The 13,457-nt window shown below is 61.3% G+C and overlaps 3 non-coding genes across 3 annotated transcripts; all 3 read right to left on the minus strand.

The window, feature by feature from the left end:
• Positions 1–7,423: 7,423 nt before the first annotated feature.
• On the minus strand, positions 7,424–7,542 carry LOC122898015. Its single transcript, XR_006382766.1, has one exon. It is a non-coding gene; the product is annotated as a 5S ribosomal RNA (ribosomal RNA).
• A 2,187-nt stretch (positions 7,543–9,729) lies between these two features.
• Positions 9,730–9,848, minus strand: LOC122898027. The gene has a single exon (XR_006382777.1). It is a non-coding gene; the product is annotated as a 5S ribosomal RNA (ribosomal RNA).
• A 2,182-nt stretch (positions 9,849–12,030) lies between these two features.
• Positions 12,031–12,149, minus strand: LOC122898031. The gene has a single exon (XR_006382782.1). It is a non-coding gene; the product is annotated as a 5S ribosomal RNA (ribosomal RNA).
• Between the last annotated feature and the right edge of the window lie 1,308 nt (positions 12,150–13,457).

Genomic DNA, 13,457 nt, shown 5'->3' on the forward strand with positions numbered 1-13,457 from the left:
GATCAGCTAATGAGTAATTTCAGGGGTCTGGGGCATAGGGCTTTCCCTGAGACCTCCTTTCATCTCCATAGGACTTATCCCTTCTGACATGCTGGGTTACATTTATTGTCTGTCTCCCCCTACATGATGCCAGGCCCACGGGAGCAGTGGCGGTTTCGTCTGTCTTATTCACTGCCCTCCCTCCTTCCCAGGTCAGTGCTGGGCCCAGAGTAGAGGTTCAACCAATAGTGAATGAACAACACTTACTGTGACCTGAAATGTTCTTGTTCATGGTTTCATTTTGGAGTGAATGTCTGTGCACAGTAGAAACCCTAGGACCTAGCACAGGCCTGACACACAGTGTTGCTGCATGAACTTGGGAGACATTGGGTGTTGAAGCCTCAACCCAGCCCATCCTAAAGGTGTCACTGAAGGCTCTTGCTCTCTTCACAAGAAAGAACTCCAGGAGAGACATAACCCGGAAAATGAGGAGTACAAGCCGGAAAGTTTATTAAAGTGAAAGTACATGCTCCAGATGTGGGAGCAAGAGCTCCAGAGACAGCCAGCTACATGCCCCAGGGTCTGGGTTTCTATCTTTTGTTGACAGTCCTTACAAAGGGTGAAATCTTCATTATTTGGGGACTAGACTTCCTGGAAGCAGGGTTTTGTGCTTTTTCTTCCTTATTTAGTCAGGGGTTTTCTGTTAAGGCACCTGCCATCTTGGGCTTATCTGGTTTGATCTAGCTTCTTGTGTCTTTGTTTTGGAGGACTGCCAGGACAGGCCTCTGACCTTCCAGATCACTGCCCAGAACTTCCTCTTTGCTGGTGTCGAGGCATCCCATTAGAACCTAATTGACTGCTACTTAAAAACAGTTAGCTCAGTTAGCATTTCTGAAGGAATGAATATGCCAGTTACTGTACTTAACCCAAGGAACCAACAATGATGAACATCATCAGGGCCCTTAACAGACATACCATCTATTTTGAGGTTACAGTTGCTTTTAAAGAAATTATTATGGAATCGTTCTGGTATACTGTTGTCATGAAACACCGATCTCAAAACTTTGTGGTTTAAAATAGTTTATCATTACCTTTCCTAGCTCTGCGTGTTGCCTCTGCTCAGCTGCGTGGTTCTTGCTTAGAGTTTCTCCTGTTACTGCCATCAAATGACAGCTGAAGCAGATGTCATCTAAAGGTTCAGCTGGACTAGGCATTCTAGACGGTTCCATCACACATTGACCCCGCTGCTGGAGCTCAGCGGATCATTTGACCAGAGTGTGTACATGAACTTTCCATGTAGCTCAGCCTTCTCACACCAGAGTCTGGATTCCCAGAGAGAGCAGCTGATAGAGCAAGAGGTCTAAGAGAGCAGTCAGAAGCTTCCAGTTCTCTTAAAAAACAGGCCCAGAACTGGCTTAAAAATCACCTCCACCACTCTCTATTGGTCAAACCAGTCATAAGCCAGACCAGATTTAGCAGGATGGAAGGAACGACCCTACCTCTTGAAGGGGAGGGGGGTATCTTATGCATATGATGGGGGAGGGAATTGATGGTGGGTGTCAAGAAATCAGCCACAACAAAGATTCCACGAAGGATGCTATAGTCAATGTGGTGCTGAGTGCTAGGACCCAACACAATCTGGCTGTTTTCTGGGAGCTCACAGTCCAGCAGAGGGAAACAGATGGATAAAAATATCATTCTAGAACCTTGTACGAAGGAGTAACTGGTGTGAGGCTTGTCCTCAACATAAACACAGAAAACTGCACAAAATATGAAAAACAACTCCTTTTGGTCATTGGAAAACAGGTGGTGCAGGATAGTAGGGCAGAATGGGAAACCATCAGAGAGTCTGAGTCTGGAGTCTGAGACCATGTGGCAGAGTACCATTAAGGCGGCATCAGGATTTGGGTTTATCTCTTAAGCTGGGGATCTGTGTGATTTTGTGCACAGGTATGAGGATGGTAAGTAAGCAGGAACAATTAAGTAATTGTTTCACTGTGTGCTCGCTTCACCTCAGAGTCTGTAAAACATAGTTCTTGTGTTTATTTTCCTGCCTGGTTCGCATCACCCTGGATTATCTTGTATATTAGCCTTACGTTTGGTAATGCTTACGTTTTGGAAATGTTAACTGAGCAGCTACTGTTGTTAAGTAAGCAGCACGATGTAAGTAAGCAGCACAATTAGCGTCTGGCTTTTCAGGGCACAACCCAAAGGCTGGATAGGAAGAAGGTTTAGAACATTTCCAGTGAAGCCATCCAGGACATACCCCTGTCCACTCAAGGAGGATCGTAGATTTGTCATGCATAGTTTGAGTGGGTTGCAGTAGGTAGGTGATCCTTAGTGCTAAACGCGTAGAGGGTACTCATTTTCTTAAATGAAGACTAGAAAACTACAAAGCTGCAGGAACTGAGGAATGGAAGAATGTGAATAGAGTAATGGTAGAGGAGAGCATCTTCCAAGTTCTAAAGTATAGAATAAGGTATTTGGGGCCTGGAAATGTTGACATCTCAGTCCCTGGCTCACTGAGTGGAGGGATTCAAGATGTCTGGAGCATTATGGTTCTTAGAAACATGGGAGAAGATACTGGGAGGATGGGAAATGACTTTTAGACACTTGGAATTGCTCACCCACCCTTCTGACCTCAGCCCTGGCAAGTGGCACTTTATTATGGACTATCTCCAAATCAAGGCAGTTGCTTTCTCTAATTTTGTGTCTTTCTGATGACAATGAGACATTTCCAGAACAAGAGACTACAACCTGCAGCAAATTGTTTTTCTAACCCCTTCATTCTTGATCTGGGACAATGCTAAAGGACACATGGATGTGCCCACTATCCACTCGATGTTCACACACCCAATAACATTCACTGAGACTGTGCGGTCTGGACTGTTGTAGGAACTGTGGTATAATAGGGGAGAATCAGGCAGTGGCTCCATGGCAAGCATGTGACACCCTGGGGAGGGAGCAAGGAAAATGTAAGGATAATATACAAGATAATCCAGGGTGATGCGAACCAGGCAGGAAAATAAACACAAGAACTATGTTTTACAGACTCTGAGGTGAAGCGAGCACACAGTGAAACAAGTACACCGTTCAAAGGAAGAAAATAGTAACTACAAAGGCCTGAAGGCCATGGTGCCTGCTGAGACTCTTCCTCTCCATTTGGACTGAAACCTCTGCGTTGAATTCTGAACTTCATGGTGTCGATTTCTAGATAATTAACTAAAGCTTGGGTCATCAGACTCTTGAAATCAGCATATTCAGTTTCAGTGATTTAAAGCAAAAACACAGAGAAAGACAAATACCACTAAATATCACTCATATATGAAATTTAAGAAACAAAACAGATGGGCGCCTGGGTGGTTCAGTGGGTCAAGCTTCTGCCTTGAGCTCAGGCATGATCCCAGGGTCTTGGGATCAAGGCGACATTGGGCTCTCAACTCAGCAGGGAGCCTGCTTCCTCCTCTATCTCTGCCTGAGTCTCTGCCTACTTGTAATTTCTCTGTCAAATAATTAAAATCGTTGAAAAAAGAAAAGAAACAAAACAGATAAACATAGAGGAAGATGAAAAAATAGAGAAGGAGGTAAGAGACCTGAACACTAGGTTGCAAGAGACAAAGTGAGTAAGGGGAGAGGTAACTGAGTGATCTGAATTAAGGATAGATGTGATGTAAAAAACACTAGGTGTTATATGCAAATGATGAAATACTAAATTCTATCCTTAAGCTAATAATTCACTGTGCATTAACTAAAATGAATTTAAATACAGAATTTTAAAAATAACCTGAGAGGCACCTGGGTGGTTCAAAGAATTAAAGCCTCTGCCTTCAACTCAGGTCATGGTCCCAGGGAACCTGCTTCCACCTCTCACTCTGCCTGCTTCTCTGCCTACTTCTGATCTCTGTCTGTCAAATAAAAAAATAAAGTCTTAAAAAAAAAATAACCTGGAAACCATGAGATGTCCTTTAAGCAGGATGTATTAATTTTGTAACAGGAGGCAGAACAGTGCTACCGAGAAGACAACAAATGTTATACAACACAACACCTCAACACTTTGAAAACTCACAAAAGGAACAAAAACCTAAGGCACAAAAGGAACAAAAAGCATCAAAATTAACTATAATGTAGATAATAGTCAGGTCTATTTAAGCAGGTCTCCTTAAATACAAGACGAAAAATATCGGACAAAACTTTAAAGTCTCCACAATACATTGATAATTTCAAATACTCATTATTACCACGTAGGAACTGAAAAACGGAGAAAGTAAACAACTCCGAATTCAAATCCACTAACACAAAGGGAAAGACAAACTATACACTGGTTGTAAAACAGGAAAACAAGCATTCCAGATAATGACACACATTACTTGCAACAAAAAACCAGACAAACAAAAAGTAAAAAAAACAGGAAACAAAAGGAAAAAAGAGGACACTAAAAAGGAAAATGAAAAAAACTAAATGACCCTCCACCCACATACACACTCCCTAAAAACACAAGATGCTGGGTACGAAAGGGAACACAACAGGACTCACAACCACTCCCATTAGGATCTCCGGTTCCTCCAAAGGTACAGCGCTAAAAAAATTATTTGGGCGCCCAACAGCTCCAGCAGGCATCTATGGCCATACCACCCTGAACGCACAGGATCTTGCTGATCTTGGAAGCTAAGCAGGGTCCGGCGTGGTTAGTACTTGGATGGAAGACCACCTGGGATTACTGGGTGCTGTAACCTCTTTTTTCGCCCCCAAAGGCTTGTCTTTTTTGGCCTTCCTCTTTTCATTCCCCCTTCGGCCTCCCTCCCTCTCCCTTGGCCACCACAGCTCAGTGCCCTGGCCAACGCGGCAGCCTCCCAACAGTCCCTGAACGCCTCAGCCACTGACAGGCTCCCCTCACGCCCCTGACCCCCTGACCCCTGGCCACCCCAGCTCCAGCATCGCGGGCAACCTGCCTCCAAAAGGGCGGCCCGCTGCACGGGCGGCCGGCCACAACCCAACCTTTCCGCCTCAATGCCACGAGGGCCAGCCGCGCATCAGCCGGCCTTGGGGGGCTGCTGGCAGGGAGGGGCAGTGTTGGAAAGGGCTCGGGAGCCAGAGGCAGGGAAAGGGGTACCGGGGTGAGGACCACGGCCATGGACGCGCAGAGGGGCATAGGGGCCACAGGGCATAGGGGCCACAGGACTGTGAGAGGAGGGAGGGGAGAGAAGGGACCTGGGACTGGGGTGTCGGGGGCAGGAAGCAGGAGCAGGCCTCCACCCAAGGCTTGGGCAACCTCTCTGCGGGACTATGCTCTCAAGGATCCAGGGCCTGGAACCGCGAGCAAGGCCTTGAAAATACAGCCAATTCCCAAACCAGGGGAAGAAGCGATGGCGAGGGGGCCTACAAGTGGCGGCTACCGGAGAGGGAGGGACGCTGAAGGGAGAGAAAAAAGAGGAAGGCCAAGAAAAGCATTTGGGGACGAAAAAAAAGCATACAGCCCCCGATATTCCAGTGGTTCGCCCATCCAAGTACCAACCAGGCCGGAACATGCTTAGCTTCCGAGATCAGGCCCCTTCAGGGTGGTATGCCCATAGACATCTGCCACAGCAGCTGGCCACCCAAAGAGCCTGCAGCCCGCTTCCTGGGGCCAGGCGCACACCGCAGCTCACCCATCTGCCTGTCCTGGGCCTAACGCCTGCCTCCCCGACCCACCCCCCCCACAGGGGACCAGACCCCAGCAGCACCAGGGCCTCACCAAAGTCCTTCCTGGAACTCTCCCATGACAGGACTCCCCAGCCCCGCGTCTGCGAGACTCCCCAGCTGTCAAGGGTCTGGGTCCTTGGGCGCACTGGGTGATCTCAGCGCCCCCCAGGGCACCCCCCACAGCCCTAGGCCAGACCCTGCCGGCCAGCTGGCCTTCCCTCCTCTCCTCTCCTCTCCTCTCCTCTGATCTCCTCTTCTATGCTCTCTTCTCCTCTGCTCTCCTACACGGACACAGGGATACCCACGGAGACACAGGGACAGACACAGACTGAGGGATGTCTGCACAGACGGCCAGAACGCAGAGCCCCAGAGACAGACTCTCCAACCCGCAGTCCCCCCCACCCCCCAGACCCTCCACACCCCCAGCTCCCAGGACAGACGCGGTGACCCTGACCGGCATGGGGACAGGGACCGGGTCGGAGACACGGGTGCACGCAACGCTCACACACCCACTCACACGCACAGGAACACACACACGCACGCACACACCCGCGCACACACGCACTCGGACAAGACACCACCCACCCAGGAGGCTGCGGTGGCCTGGCACCTGTCCCGGGAGGGAGGGCCGGCGTGCTTGGGCAGGGCTTTGGCCTAGGTGGCGGCGCCCTGGAGCTGCCGGAGGAGCCCGGGGAGCCCGAGGACCTGCCGGTGAGGTGTCAGCAGTCCCGTTCGGCTCCCTTTCCTGCCCAGCACCCGGTCTGGCCTGGGGGCCTGCCAGGGATTCTTTCATGGGTCTAGTCTTCTGGTGTGGGGTGTGGGGTGTGGGGTGTGGCGTGGGGCCGGGGGCGGGGCGGGGGCCTCTCTTGGCCCGGTGTGCGGCGCCTCCGGTCTTTCTCGGAGCGAGACAGCCCCGCGCTTGCCGTGGCTGCTCCCGGGAGACGCAGGGTGGAGCCGAGTGCCCAAGGCGCCGGGAGCCCACGAGGGTCGGCCATCTGGCGTCCTGGGCACCTCGGCCCGGGCGCGGGGCCCCAGGGGCGAAGGGGAGGTGGTCGGTGAGAAGGAAGGGAATGCCCTTCCGGCCTGAGCGGAGCCCAGGCCCGGTGGAGAGAAGGGGCAGGGTGGGCCCAGGTCGCGGGGGCGCCGGGAGGGGTGGGGCGGTGGGGCGGGCTGCCGGTGGGCTTTGGAGTTGGGGGCAGCCCGAGGGCCTCGCTAGGGGATCCAGGGCCCAGGGCCCGGGCCCGGGCGCACAGGCCCGAGGAGAGGTTGCCCGAGCCCGGGGTCGAGGCCCGCTCCTGCCTCCTGTCCCCCACAACCCCGGCCCCGGCCCGCCCCTCCCCGCCCTCCTCCCACAGCCCGTCGGCCCCCACCCCCTCCCCGCGTCCATGGCCGTGGTCCTCACCCCGGTCCCCCTTTCCCTGCCTCTGGCCCCCGAGCCCCCTCCAACACTGCCTCTCCCTGCCAGCAGCCCCCCAAGGTCGGCTGAGGCGCGGCTGGGCCTCGTGGCGTGGAGGCGGAAAGGCTGGGTTGTGGCCGGCCGCCCGTGCAGCGGGCCGCCCTTTTGGGGCCAGGGGCCCGCGATGCTGGGGCTGGGGTGGCCAGGGGTCGGGGGGTCAGGGGCCCGAGGTGACCGGGCTCAGGGGCTGCGGCGTTCAGGGACTGCTGGGAGGCCGCCGCGTTGGCGGCCAAGCGAGTGGGAGGGAGGCCGAAGGGGGAGAGAAAAGAGGAAGGCCAAACAAGACAAGCGTTTGGGGGCGAAAGAAAAAGCCTACAGCACCCGGTATTCCCAGGCGGTCTCCCATCCAAGTACTAACCAGGCCCGACCCTGCTTAGCTTCCGAGATCAGACGAGATCGGGCGCGTTCAGGGTGGTATGGCCGTAGACGCCTGCCGCCGCAGCTGGCCGCCCCAAGAGCCTGCTGCGCGCTTCGCGGGCCCCGGCGCGCGCCGCGGCTCACCCCTCCGCCTGTCCTTGTCCTGGCGCCTGCCTCCCCGCCCGCCCGCCCGCCCAGGGGCCCAGACGCCTGCGGGCCCCGGGGCCTCGCCAAAGTCCCTCCGGGCACTCTCCCATCCCGGGACTCCCCAGCCCCTCCGCCCCGTGCCTCTGCAGGTGGCAAGGGGCTGTGTCCTCGGGCCCGCGCGCGGTGAGCACAGCGCCCCCCAGCGCCCACCCAGCGCCCTAGGCCTGGCCCAGCTGGCCACCTGGCCTTCCCTCCTCTCCTCTCCTCTCCTCTGCTCTCCTCTCCTCTCCTCTCCTCTGCTCTCTTATGCTCTCCTCTCCTCTGCTCTCCTCTGCTCTCCTCTACTCTCCTCCAGTCAGCTCTGCTCGGCTCGGCTCGGCTCGGCTCGGCTCGGCTCGGCTCGGCTCGGCTCGGCACGGCTTGGACGGGTTCGGTTCTCCCCTCCTCTGCACCCCGCCTCGCTCCCAGCCCACCCGAGGCCACGAGGACACGGGCGATGCCACACACCAGCCCAGAAGCGGCAGCCCCGCCCCGTGACCCTTCCTCCGCGCGCTTCCCCTCGCCACCCACCCGCAACAGGCCCTGACCAGAGACACGATAGGCCGGCTCACCTACACGGACACAGGGATACCCACGGAGACACAGGGACAGACACAGACTGAGGGATGTCTGCACAGACGGCCAGAACGCAGAGCCCCAGAGACAGACTCTCCAACCCGCAGTCCCCCCCACCCCCCCAGACCCTCCACACCCCCAGCTCCCAGGACAGACGCGGTGACCCTGACCGGCATGGGGACAGGGACCGGGTCGGAGACACGGGTGCACGCAACGCTCACACACCCACTCACACGCACAGGAACACACACACGCACGCACACACCCGCGCACACACGCACTCGGACAAGACACCACCCACCCAGGAGGCTGCGGTGGCCTGGCACCTGTCCCGGGAGGGAGGGCCGGCGTGCGTGGGCAGGGCTTTGGCCTAGGTGGCGGCGCCCTGGAGCTGCCGGAGGAGCCCGGGGAGCCCGAGGACCTGCCGGTGAGGTGTCAGCAGTCCCGTTCGGCTCCCTTTCCTGCCCAGCACCCGGTCTGGCCTGGGGGCCTGCCAGGGATTCTTTCATGGGTCTAGTCTTCTGGTGTGGGGTATGGGGTGTGGGGTGTGGGGTGTGGGGTGTGGCGTGGGGCCGGGGGCGGGGCGGGGGCCTCTCTTGGCCCGGTGTGCGGCGCCTCCGGTCTTTCTCGGAGCGAGACAGCCCCGCGCTTGCCGTGGCTGCTCCCGGGAGACGCAGGGTGGAGCCGAGTGCCCAAGGCGCCGGGAGCCCACGAGGGTCGGCCATCTGGCGTCCTGGGCACCTCGGCCCGGGCGCGGGGCCCCAGGGGCGAAGGGGAGGTGGTCGGTGAGAAGGAAGGGAATGCCCTTCCGGCCTGAGCGGAGCCCAGGCCCGGTGGAGAGAAGGGGCAGGGTGGGCCCAGGTCGCGGGGGCGCCGGGAGGGGTGGGGCGGTGGGGCGGGCTGCCGGTGGGCTTTGGAGCTGGGGGCAGCCCGAGGGCCTCGCTAGGGGATCCAGGGCCCAGGGCCCGGGCCCGGGCGCACAGGCCCGAGGAGAGGTTGCCCGAGCCCGGGGTCGAGGCCCGCTCCTGCCTCCTGTCCCCCACAACCCCGGCCCCGGCCCGCCCCTCCCCGCCCTCCTCCCACAGCCCGTCGGCCCCCACCCCCTCCCCGCGTCCATGGCCGTGGTCCTCACCCCGGTCCCCCTTTCCCTGCCTCTGGCCCCCGAGCCCCCTCCAACACTGCCTCTCCCTGCCAGCAGCCCCCCAAGGTCGGCTGAGGCGCGGCTGGGCCTCGTGGCGTGGAGGCGGAAAGGCTGGGTTGTGGCCGGCCGCCCGTGCAGCGGGCCGCCCTTTTGGGGCCAGGGGCCCGCGATGCTGGGGCTGGGGTGGCCAGGGGTCGGGGGGGTCAGGGGCCCGAGGTGACCGGGCTCAGGGGCTGCGGCGTTCAGGGACTGCTGGGAGGCCGCCGCGTTGGCGGCCAAGCGAGTGGGAGGGAGGCCGAAGGGGGAGAGAAAAGAGGAAGGCCAAACAAGACAAGCGTTTGGGGGCGAAAGAAAAAGCCTACAGCACCCGGTATTCCCAGGCGGTCTCCCATCCAAGTACTAACCAGGCCCGACCCTGCTTAGCTTCCGAGATCAGACGAGATCGGGCGCGTTCAGGGTGGTATGGCCGTAGACGCCTGCCGCCGCAGCTGGCCGCCCCAAGAGCCTGCTGCGCGCTTCGCGGGCCCCGGCGCGCGCCGCGGCTCACCCCTCCGCCTGTCCTTGTCCTGGCGCCTGCCTCCCCGCCCGCCCGCCCGCCCAGGGGCCCAGACGCCTGCGGGCCCCGGGGCCTCGCCAAAGTCCCTCCGGGCACTCTCCCATCCCGGGACTCCCCAGCCCCTCCGCCCCGTGCCTCTGCAGGTGGCAAGGGGCTGTGTCCTCGGGCCCGCGCGCGGTGAGCACAGCGCCCCCCAGCGCCCACCCAGCGCCCTAGGCCTGGCCCAGCTGGCCACCTGGCCTTCCCTCCTCTCCTCTCCTCTCCTCTGCTCTCCTCTCCTCTCCTCTCCTCTGCTCTCTTATGCTCTCCTCTCCTCTGCTCTCCTCTGCTCTCCTCTACTCTCCTCCAGTCAGCTCTGCTCGGCTCGGCTCGGCTCGGCTCGGCTCGGCTCGGCTCGGCTCGGCACGGCTTGGACGGGTTCGGTTCTCCCCTCCTCTGCACCCCGCCTCGCTCCCAGCCCACCCGAGGCCACGAGGACACGGGCGATGCCACACACCAGCCCAGAAGCGGCAGCCCCGCCCCGTGACCCTTCCTCCGCGCGCTTCCCCTCGCCACCCACCCGCAACAGGCCCTGACCAGAGACACGATAGGCCGGCTCACCTACACGGACACAGGGATACCCACGGAGACACAGGGACAGACACAGACTGAGGGATGTCTGCACAGACGGCCAGAACGCAGAGCCCCAGAGACAGACTCTCCAACCCGCAGTCCCCCCCACCCCCCCAGACCCTCCACACCCCCAGCTCCCAGGACAGACGCGGTGACCCTGACCGGCATGGGGACAGGGACCGGGTCGGAGACACGGGTGCACGCAACGCTCACACACCCACTCACACGCACAGGAACACACACACGCACGCACACACCCGCGCACACACGCACTCGGACAAGACACCACCCACCCAGGAGGCTGCGGTGGCCTGGCACCTGTCCCGGGAGGGAGGGCCGGCGTGCGTGGGCAGGGCTTTGGCCTAGGTGGCGGCGCCCTGGAGCTGCCGGAGGAGCCCGGGGAGCCCGAGGACCTGCCGGTGAGGTGTCAGCAGTCCCGTTCGGCTCCCTTTCCTGCCCAGCACCCGGTCTGGCCTGGGGGCCTGCCAGGGATTCTTTCATGGGTCTAGTCTTCTGGTGTGGGGTATGGGGTGTGGGGTGTGGGGTGTGGGGTGTGGCGTGGGGCCGGGGGCGGGGCGGGGGCCTCTCTTGGCCCGGTGTGCGGCGCCTCCGGTCTTTCTCGGAGCGAGACAGCCCCGCGCTTGCCGTGGCTGCTCCCGGGAGACGCAGGGTGGAGCCGAGTGCCCAAGGCGCCGGGAGCCCACGAGGGTCGGCCATCTGGCGTCCTGGGCACCTCGGCCCGGGCGCGGGGCCCCAGGGGCGAAGGGGAGGTGGTCGGTGAGAAGGAAGGGAATGCCCTTCCGGCCTGAGCGGAGCCCAGGCCCGGTGGAGAGAAGGGGCAGGGTGGGCCCAGGTCGCGGGGGCGCCGGGAGGGGTGGGGCGGTGGGGCGGGCTGCCGGTGGGCTTTGGAGCTGGGGGCAGCCCGAGGGCCTCGCTAGGGGATCCAGGGCCCAGGGCCCGGGCCCGGGCGCACAGGCCCGAGGAGAGGTTGCCCGAGCCCGGGGTCGAGGCCCGCTCCTGCCTCCTGTCCCCCACAACCCCGGCCCCGGCCCGCCCCTCCCCGCCCTCCTCCCACAGCCCGTCGGCCCCCACCCCCTCCCCGCGTCCATGGCCGTGGTCCTCACCCCGGTCCCCCTTTCCCTGCCTCTGGCCCCCGAGCCCCCTCCAACACTGCCTCTCCCTGCCAGCAGCCCCCCAAGGTCGGCTGAGGCGCGGCTGGGCCTCGTGGCGTGGAGGCGGAAAGGCTGGGTTGTGGCCGGCCGCCCGTGCAGCGGGCCGCCCTTTTGGGGCCAGGGGCCCGCGATGCTGGGGCTGGGGTGGCCAGGGGTCGGGGGGGTCAGGGGCCCGAGGTGACCGGGCTCAGGGGCTGCGGCGTTCAGGGACTGCTGGGAGGCCGCCGCGTTGGCGGCCAAGCGAGTGGGAGGGAGGCCGAAGGGGGAGAGAAAAGAGGAAGGCCAAACAAGACAAGCGTTTGGGGGCGAAAGAAAAAGCCTACAGCACCCGGTATTCCCAGGCGGTCTCCCATCCAAGTACTAACCAGGCCCGACCCTGCTTAGCTTCCGAGATCAGACGAGATCGGGCGCGTTCAGGGTGGTATGGCCGTAGACGCCTGCCGCCGCAGCTGGCCGCCCCAAGAGCCTGCTGCGCGCTTCGCGGGCCCCGGCGCGCGCCGCGGCTCACCCCTCCGCCTGTCCTTGTCCTGGCGCCTGCCTCCCCGCCCGCCCGCCCGCCCAGGGGCCCAGACGCCTGCGGGCCCCGGGGCCTCGCCAAAGTCCCTCCGGGCACTCTCCCATCCCGGGACTCCCCAGCCCCTCCGCCCCGTGCCTCTGCAGGTGGCAAGGGGCTGTGTCCTCGGGCCCGCGCGCGGTGAGCACAGCGCCCCCCAGCGCCCACCCAGCGCCCTAGGCCTGGCCCAGCTGGCCACCTGGCCTTCCCTCCTCTCCTCTCCTCTCCTCTGCTCTCCTCTCCTCTCCTCTCCTCTGCTCTCTTATGCTCTCCTCTCCTCTGCTCTCCTCTGCTCTCCTCTACTCTCCTCCAGTCAGCTCTGCTCGGCTCGGCTCGGCTCGGCTCGGCTCGGCTCGGCTCGGCTCGGCACGGCTTGGACGGGTTCGGTTCTCCCCTCCTCTGCACCCCGCCTCGCTCCCAGCCCACCCGAGGCCACGAGGACACGGGCGATGCCACACACCAGCCCAGAAGCGGCAGCCCCGCCCCGTGACCCTTCCTCCGCGCGCTTCCCCTCGCCACCCACCCGCAACAGGCCCTGACCAGAGACACGATAGGCCGGCTCACCTACACGGACACAGGGATACCCACGGAGACACAGGGACAGACACAGACTGAGGGATGTCTGCACAGACGGCCAGAACGCAGAGCCCCAGAGACAGACTCTCCAACCCGCAGTCCCCCCCACCCCCCCAGACCCTCCACACCCCCAGCTCCCAGGACAGACGCGGTGACCCTGACCGGCATGGGGACAGGGACCGGGTCGGAGACACGGGTGCACGCAACGCTCACACACCCACTCACACGCACAGGAACACACACACGCACGCACACACCCGCGCACACACGCACTCGGACAAGACACCACCCACCCAGGAGGCTGCGGTGGCCTGGCACCTGTCCCGGGAGGGAGGGCCGGCGTGCGTGGGCAGGGCTTTGGCCTAGGTGGCGGCGCCCTGGAGCTGCCGGAGGAGCCCGGGGAGCCCGAGGACCTGCCGGTGAGGTGTCAGCAGTCCCGTTCGGCTCCCTTTCCTGCCCAGCACCCGGTCTGGCCTGGGGGCCTGCCAGGGATTCTTTCATGGGTCTAGTCTTCTGGTGTGGGGTATGGGGTGTGGGGTGTGGGGTGTGGGGTGTGGCGTGGGGCCGGGGGCGGGGCGGGGGCCTCTCTTGGCCCGGTGTGCGGCGCCTCCGGT

The sequence above is a fragment of the Neovison vison genome, unplaced genomic scaffold (genome assembly GCF_020171115.1).
Source record: "Neovison vison isolate M4711 unplaced genomic scaffold, ASM_NN_V1 Scaffold_092, whole genome shotgun sequence".
NCBI lineage: Eukaryota > Metazoa > Chordata > Mammalia > Carnivora > Mustelidae > Neogale > Neogale vison.